This window comes from Nicotiana sylvestris, chromosome 5, assembly GCF_000393655.2.
Source record: "Nicotiana sylvestris chromosome 5, ASM39365v2, whole genome shotgun sequence".
Taxonomy (NCBI): Eukaryota; Viridiplantae; Streptophyta; class Magnoliopsida; order Solanales; family Solanaceae; genus Nicotiana; species Nicotiana sylvestris.
The window spans coordinates 162,062,743-162,071,532 of NC_091061.1; the positions used below are offsets into that span (position 1 = coordinate 162,062,743).

An 8,790-nucleotide genomic window follows, 5' to 3' on the forward strand; every position below is an offset into this window, starting at 1 on the left:
GTGTTTCTTGTTCTTCTTATAACATTGAGTTGAGATTTTTGAGAAAAATTTCAACACAATAATTCGTTCAATTTTGTTCACGGGTTTCATTGATCAAAGAGTTGATAGCAAGGATCTCGGTGTGGATACGCGTGAGTCTTCGCACAATCGAAGAATTTGAAACGAGACTTTCTTCACCAGGTACGTCTTAGATCCGATCTTTGACACGTAAATAAATTTTAAACAGGAAAAGATCTTTCTAGGATTGTTATTGTCTTCTGCTGCGTGTTACGAACACCTATATGCAATCCTTCATCAACTTCAGCTTATATTATCCTCCATGTTTGCAATCATATTAGCTGGAGTTCTAAGAAGCAATGTACAGTCGCACGATCCTCTACTAAGGTAGAGTATCGTACAGTTGCAGCTGCTGTAGCTGAAATAAATTGGCTTGTCAACCTTCAATGTGAGCTTTATCACCCTCTTCTTCTTCTTCCCCACATCCCATTGGTTCTCTGTGATAATATCGGCATCACCTATCTGTGCAAGAATCATGTATTCCGTAGTCACATGAAGCATGTCGCTATAGATGTCCATTTTGTCCGTGATCAAGTTTAAAAGAAGGACATTGAAGTCAACCACATCTCATCTGTTGCACAGCTTGCAGATGCCCTTACTAAGCCCTTGTCAAAGAAGTTGTTTGCTGACTTTATTTCCAAGATCGATCGGTCACCCTCCAGTAGAGCCGATCTTGCGGGGGGCGTAAAGAGGATAATACGGATAAGGATTCCTCACAACCAACTCAGATTTGATTTAATCTATTTATGTTGTAATGTAATCCCTAATAACATGGGATATCTATCTCATTCTAACAGTATAGCTTTTGTACTATAAATACTAATCTACAACAATGAGAAGGCGTGTGTGTGGAAATTCTCAAAACAACTTGAGTTGTTTTAATTTCATGTGTTTGAGACCCTACTTAATCATCAAATAAATAAAATTCTACAAAAACGAATCTCCTAATTATATTAGTACTAATTATTCCACCTGGGTAAGTAATACTATAAAGTCTTCATATAACCTTGATGGGGAGTTTGGTGGACTCCGAAATGACAATGTGTTAAATTCTCATGATTGAGCTGACTGAATGATCGAATTCAGAGAAGAGAAGAAGAACAGAGAATGAAATTTTCTTCTTCCATATATTTGAGTTGCAATGTACAGTGCTATTTAACTATTTTCTACTGTGACCAACTAACTAGTGTCAACTCATATACAGCTGTACAATTACCAGACTAATGAACTAACTACAGTTATAATGACCTAACTATGGTTAAGTTAAGAACACATGTGAGCTAAGGCACTGCTTGCGTGGATATTTCCTTTACACCCCCCCCTCCCTCAAGTTAGGACCACTGAAGATGTTCTTCACACCTGGCTTGGACACCAAATAGTCATGTTGAGATTGCCCAAGGCCTTTGGTTAACAAGTCAGCTTCTTGTTCTGCAGTAGGAACATAGACAGTACTGATCAGCCCTTGTCGATCCTTTTCTCTAATAAAATGGCAGTCAATATCAATGTGTTTCGTGCGTTCATGAAAAACTTGATTCGCAGCAATTTGAATAGCGGATTTACTATCATAGTAGATAGGAACAGAAGAGGAATGAGTAATACCCAACTCCTTGAACAGACCAAGAATCTAAATCACCTTAGCTACAGTAGAAGCTAAACTCCTATACTCAGCCTCTACTGAGCTTGTGAGAGATGGTAGATTGCTTCTTGGACTTCCAAGAGATCAAAGAGCTACCAAACTTGACAAAATAGCATGTGACCGACTTGCGTGTGCTGGGGCAAGCAATCTAATCTGCATCACAAAAGGCTAAAAGGGAATCTGAGTAGGTAGCACTTAATAACACACACATACCAGGACAAGACTTGACATATCTCACGACCCTCATGACAGCCTACAAATAGGAGACTTGGGTTTATGCATGAATTGACTCAAACACTACACAGCAAATGAAATGTCAGGACGAATGATAGTTAAGTTGAGAAATTTCCCCATCAATCACTGATAGGGCCCAGGATCAGGAAGAATAAGATCACCAGTAGAGTGTGTATAAGCATCAAACTCAGTGGTAGTCAATCTGAGGTTGAGCTCCATAGGAGAGCGGTCATGCTTTGACCCTGCTAGTCCCAGATCAGAGATCAACTCCAAGGCATACTTGCGTTGGTGCATCAAGATTCCCTGGTCGCTCTTAGCAAACTCAATGCCCAAGAAAAATTTAAGATCACCAAGGTCTTTAATCTTAAAACTGGATTGTAAATCATCCTTGGTCTATTGTATAAGCAATATATCATCACATGTGATCAACAAGTCATCAACATAGACTAGAACCACGACTAACTTTCCTCTCACTCGCTTGATGAACAAGGAATAATCTAGGTGGCTCTGTGTGAAACTGGAATTCTACAATGTTGTTGTTAATTTGATGTTCCACTGTCTGGAAGCCTGCTTAAGTCCATAGAGTGACTTGATCAATTTACACACTAAGGACTTATCAGTGAAATCATTGAACCCCTATGGAACAATCATGTACACCTCTACAAAGAGATCACCTTGCAAGAATGCATTGTAAACATCCATTTGATGGATGGTCCAATCCCTTGAAGCTGCTCTGAAAAGCACACTCCTGTCAGTCACTATTTTCACCACAGGTGAGAATGTCTCTTGATAGTCTGAGTCTTTTTTTCTGATTGTATCCTTTTGCCACAAGTCTAGCTTTAAAGCTTTCGACTTCACCAGTAGCCTTGTATTTAATCTTATATACCCATTTACATCCAATAGCCTTCTTACCTAAAGGGACAAGAGCCCATGTGTGATTGTCTTCTAAACCCTTGATTTCAGACTTCATGGCTTCTACCCATCTCTTATCTTTAACTGCTTCTTGGTAGGTCACTGGTTCTACTTCAATAGAAAACTGGAACAAATAACTTTGATATTTAGGTGCGAGATGATCATAGGTGAGCACCTTAGAAAGTGGATATTTGTAGCAGGAAACAGACTTTCCTTTGGTAGGCTGAACATAATCCTATAGCCAGATAGGAGGTTTAGACACTCTCCTTGATTTTCTAATTTCCTGCCCAAGTATGAGTGGATTACAACGGGACACTGGAACATCAATAGTGGAATCAACAACTGTAGAAGCATCATCAGGAATTGAGAAAGGTGCAATATCTGTGGAGCAGGAAGTCTCAGGTAAAGTTGGGGAACATGGAGCTGATTGTGTGCAAAGTTCCTTGTGTGTAATATGTACAGCCATAGGAGCTGAGTCTATAACAACATCATGTCTAGGAACAGGAGTAGAATCTAGAAAGAAATCTGCTGAAGTAATGTCCAATGATTGGAATAGAAACACATCTTCATAAAAGACTACATCCTTACTAATGAAGAAGACTCTGTGTTCCAAGTCCAATAACATGTAACCCTTCTGATGTGCTACATATCCTAACAGAACAGATCTCATAGCCCTTGGCTCAAACTTTTCATGCTTGATCAAGTTTGTTGTAAAGCACAAGCATCCTAGCACTCTCAAATGGGAAATAGAAGATTGTTTCTCATGTAGCATTTCATAAAGGGATTTACCTGCAAGAATTGAAGAGGGAATCCTATTGATAATGTAGACAGTTGTGTCAATGCAATGACCCCAGTATCAAACATGCAAATGTCCCTGAAATCTAATAGCTCTGGCCGTCTCAAGTATGTGCCTATGTCTTCGTTCAACTACCTCATTTTGCTGAGAAGTGTATGGGAAAGAACTCTAATGTACAATGCCATGTAATTGAAATAAGTCCTTGCAGGAACGATTAAAAAACTCTCCTCCATTATTCGACCTAAACACCTTAATAGGCTTACCATACTGTGTCTTCACCAAAGCAATAAAGTTTTTGAGTAAAAACACTACATCAGATTTTAGTCGCATAAGAAACATCCAAGTCCATCTACTGAAATCATCCATCAAAGTAAGGAAAAATCTCATGCTATTATAAGTAGGAACTTTATAAGGACCCCAAACATCCATGTGTATTAAGTCAAAACTAGATAAGCTTCTACTCTTACTTAGTGAAAATAGTATTCTAGTCTGTCTTGCTAGTGGACATATCTCACACTTATTCAATTGATTGTTATAAGAGAAATTGGTATTATTCAGTAGGCTAGGAATTTTCCTAAGAACTTGCATTGGAACATGTCCTGTTCGTTTATGCCATAAGTTTGCACCTACTCCACTAGTTGTTGCAAAGGCTCAATTCACTTTTCTTCCAACTGATGTAGACAAAACATATAGTCCTTCCTCCTCCTTACCAATTCCCTTCACCTTTCCAGACAAGAGGTCCTGAAATACAAAACATTATGGAAAGCATGTGACACAGCATTTCAAGTCCTTTGTCATCTTAGACACTGACAAAATATTGAACTTGAAAGCTGGAACACAAAGAACATCCTTAAGAGTATCACCTCCTGTGAGTTGTCATTCTCCCATGTGTGAAATTATGGTTGAATCTCCAGTAGGTAATTGAACTTGTCCTGTGCTTCCTACTGATTGTTTATTATGCAGTAAGTCTTTAGAACCAGTCATATGATTCGTAGCACCAGTATCTACAATCCATTTGTAAAGTACCATATTTTCACATAATTCTACATTGCCGCAGAAGTATTTACTTGCCATGTGAGCACTGACATCTCCAATAGAATTCTTGTTCAATAATTGTATTAGTTGATTGTACTGGTCTTGTGTGAAGAACTGGGCTGGAACTGTTGCATTACTTATCTATTGATTAGGCATTTGTGTGGTCTGAGGATGTTCACTCAGTAAGGCAGCATTTGTTTTTTCCCTTTGGCTTGAAATCTGGAGGATAACCCACGATCTTGTAGCATTTCTCCTTCAAATGTCCTGTTTTATTACAAAAATCACATTTCATTAGTTTATAACAATGTTTTCGAGTATGTCCTTTTAGGTGACAGAAGTCACAGTCCAAACTATAATTTCTTTTTTGTTTGTTTCCTGATTGTGTAGTAAACAGAGCAGTAAGCTCAATGCTCCCTACATTTCCATAACTGCTACCAGTGATCATGCACCTGCTTTCATCTTGAACTACCATGGCATATACTTTGTTGATAGACGACAAGGTAGGCATTAAGAGGATCTGACTTCTAGCTTGTTCAAAGCTATCACTTAATCTCATGAGAAATTGTAACAGACATTGATATTCTAACTGCTCAACATACTTTGTTGGTGGAGGTGGAGGCAAAATCGAATCATACTCTGCCCACATATCTCTGAGCTTTGTAAAGTGTGTAGAAATAGAATAAATTCCCTGAGTCATTGTGAAGATCTCCTTGTACAGATAGTATAATCTCGATCCATTTACTTTATCAAAACGTTCCTTGAATGCAATTCACACTGTACGAGCATTAGATGAAAAAAGACTTCAGTTATCAAATCCTTACTAACATTGCTCATTAATTACGAGGCCACAATCGTGTTGCATCGATCCCACTGGTATGCTAGATCAGATCCAAAATCCTCTTTTGAAGTCGATCAATCGACTAGACATAGTTTATTTTTTCCTCACAAAGCGACCTTCATGGCCCGACTCCAAAGAGTATAATTCTCCGTTCTGGTTAATACAAGCCCTACCGACATGGATCCAGGTCCGTCGGAAGGATGTAGATATAGCGGGTGATTATGATCGAGAATCGTGGATCCCCCGACTATATTGACTCTGTCATTTACAGTACTGCATGATTCATCAGAAATCGCCATGAATTATGTCAAATCGAAGTGCCAAAAAACTGCAATTGCACAAAATTAGGGTTCTAAAGAGAACAAAAATGAGCGAATTCCTTCGAATTTTCCTTAATTACTCGAAAATTCCTTAGAATCACTCGATCAATTGCTCTGATACCATGTTAAATTCTCATGATCGAGCTGAATGAATAATCGAATTCAGAGAAGAGAAGAAGCACTTTGAGAGAAGAAGAACAAAAAATGAAATTTTCTTCTTCGATATATCTTAGTTGCAATGCACAGTGCTATTTAACGACTTTCTACCGTGACCAACTAACTAGTGCCAACTCATATACAATTGTACAATTACCAGACTAATGGACTAACTACAGTTATAATGACCTAACTATGATTAAGTTAAGAACACATGTGAACTAAGGCACTACTTGCGTGGATATTCCTTTACACAACGTATTACTTTTACCACTCATGCATGAGTCACTTTTTCTTCAATTTTCTGTGATAAAAATTATTTTTTGTGATTAAAACTTGGTTTTATATTGTGTTTAGCGTGTTTTCCACACTAAACTACGTAAAAGTTGAATTTCTTCATAATTACGCGCTGGCGATTAGAGAAAGGGAATGGGGAATAAGAGACTTCAGCCGGTATCACTAGAATAAAAATTCTAAAATTAACAATAGTATCTAAATCTAACCATAATAAATACCGTTTTATAATATGATTATTTTCTCGACTACTTCAAATGAAACTACCAAGTAGTAATCTCTAGTAAACTATTCTTCATTTACGTCACTCTATCCAGTTGCAGATTAATTGACATTAATATATATCATTAAATATTTAAATCTCAAAATAATAGCCAAAAAAATATATATCATTAAATATTTAAATCATTAAATATTTAAATCTCAAAATAATAGCCAAAAAATGTATATTTTTTTGTATATATATATATATATATATTCTGTACGTTATATACAAAAATTATACAAGTTTTATATATTTTTTTTGCTATCGAATATAAATAATTTCTGACGCGGACTAGAAGTGATAATACCCCTAACTACTCTCGAGGTGGAGCTTTTTTTCACTGATCAAGCCCACAGGCGATTATTTTCAATTCTTATCTGGGACGAGTGTACTATCATATATATTGCATCTGAATATCTCCAATGATGTACTAATCATTGCTAAATCAAATCAAATCAAATCAAATCAAATCTTAACTTAGTCATAAATAAATGAAATGGATAAACAGACAAACATATAAGTAAGAAAACTAACTTAAAATACTACTAACTTATTAATTTTTTTGGGGACCACACAATTTTTTGAAAGTCTTACTGTTATCCGTGGCAAGCACGTTTCAACTATCCCATCTTGATACCTTTCTTGCATTTGACAAACTATTAATAGTGTCGAGATAATTAAATAGTAAGGCGTTTAAGAGAGATGAAGGACAATTTAATTAGACGATATATATATATATATATATATATATATATATATATATATATATATATATATATATATATATATATATATATATATTATGATTATTAATGTGATGACCCTAAGGGTCATCTTCTATTTTAGAACTTGATTCCGTGTTCTGCGACCTTAAAAATCTCTTTTTATTCCTCCTCGATTTGCGTTTGCAGTCCGGACGCGTTTTCGGAAAGTCTTTATGTGGAAATTTGAGAAAAATTATAAATTTTAGCCTAAAGTGGATTTTAGTTGACTTCGATCAACGTTTTGAGTAAATGGACCCTGACCCGTGTTTCGACGGTCCCGGAGGGTCCGTAGTAAAAAATGGGACCAAGGCGTATGCCTGGAATCAAATTTCGAAGTCCCAAGCCCGAGAAATGAATTTCTGATGAAAATTATAATACTGAAATCTAAGGAATTAAAGAAATTTATTAATGATTGATCTCGTGGGTATCGGGCCCGTATTTTGGTTCCGGAGCCCGGTACATATCTAATATAATATTTATGTCATGTCTATAAAATTTGGTGAAAAACGGACTCTATTTGACGTGATTCGGATATTGGGTTGAAAAAATAGGAGTTTTGAAACTATCTTGGAACTTTCATGCAATTTGGTGCTAAATTCGTAGTTTTTGATGTTATTTTGGCGATCTGATCGCACGAGCAAGTTCGTACGATGTTTTAAGACTTGTGTGCATGTTTGGTTTGGAGCCCCGAGGGCTCGGGTGAGTTTTGGATAGGCTGCGGAGTGATTTGGAACTTAGAAAAATGGCTGGTGTGCTTCAGCTGTGCTGCAGGCCTCAAACCTTGCCATTTCGAGGTCAGGGTTCGCATTTGCGATCACTATTGAGGTCGCATTTGCGAGGCCTTCATCGCAAATGTGAAGGAAGGCTAGGCCAAGTAGTCTTCACAATTAAGAAGATTTCTTCGCATTTGCGAAGTAAAACTGGGAAGGGCAGGGATCGCAATTGCGGTCATTCCATCGCATTTGCAGAAGATCACGTTCGCATTTGTGAACTTACCTTTGCAATTGCGAAGGCAACAGAAATGTGGATGACTTCGCAATTGCGATTGTTCTTCGCATTTGCGAGCTTCGCAATTGCAAAGCTCAAGCCGCAAATGCGACATCTGCAGCTGATAACTTTGGACTTAGACGAGATTTTTCATTCATTCTCCCATTTTTCAAAACCTAAACTTCAAGAGACGATTTTTTAAAGGCTAGTTCTTCCTCAAATCATAGGTAAATGATTCTTAACTCATTTTCAATCTTTTACTTCTTTTCACAAGATTTCATCCGAGAATCTAGGGTTTTCATGGTGGAATTGAGATTTTTGAGTAAAACTTAGAAATTTCGAAATTTGGGGATTTAGATCTCAAATTGAGGTCGGATTCCAAAACCAATTGTATAGGGGTGAATGGATAATCGGGGTTTGATCCAAATTTTGGGTTTTGACCAAGCAGGCCCGGGGATATTGGAAAATCTATAATTATGCATTGGAATTGATTTCT

The 8,790-nt window shown here is 37.0% G+C and overlaps 1 long non-coding RNA gene across 1 annotated transcript; it reads right to left on the reverse strand.

Moving 5' to 3' along the window:
- Nucleotides 1–4,006: 4,006 nt before the first annotated feature.
- LOC104217442 (uncharacterized) lies at nt 4,007–5,910 on the reverse strand. The gene is made up of 2 exons (XR_708758.2): nt 4,499–5,910; nt 4,007–4,376 (listed from the first exon to the last, which is right to left on the reverse strand). It is a non-coding gene; the product is annotated as an uncharacterized lncRNA (long non-coding RNA).
- Nucleotides 5,911–8,790: the final 2,880 nt, after the last annotated feature.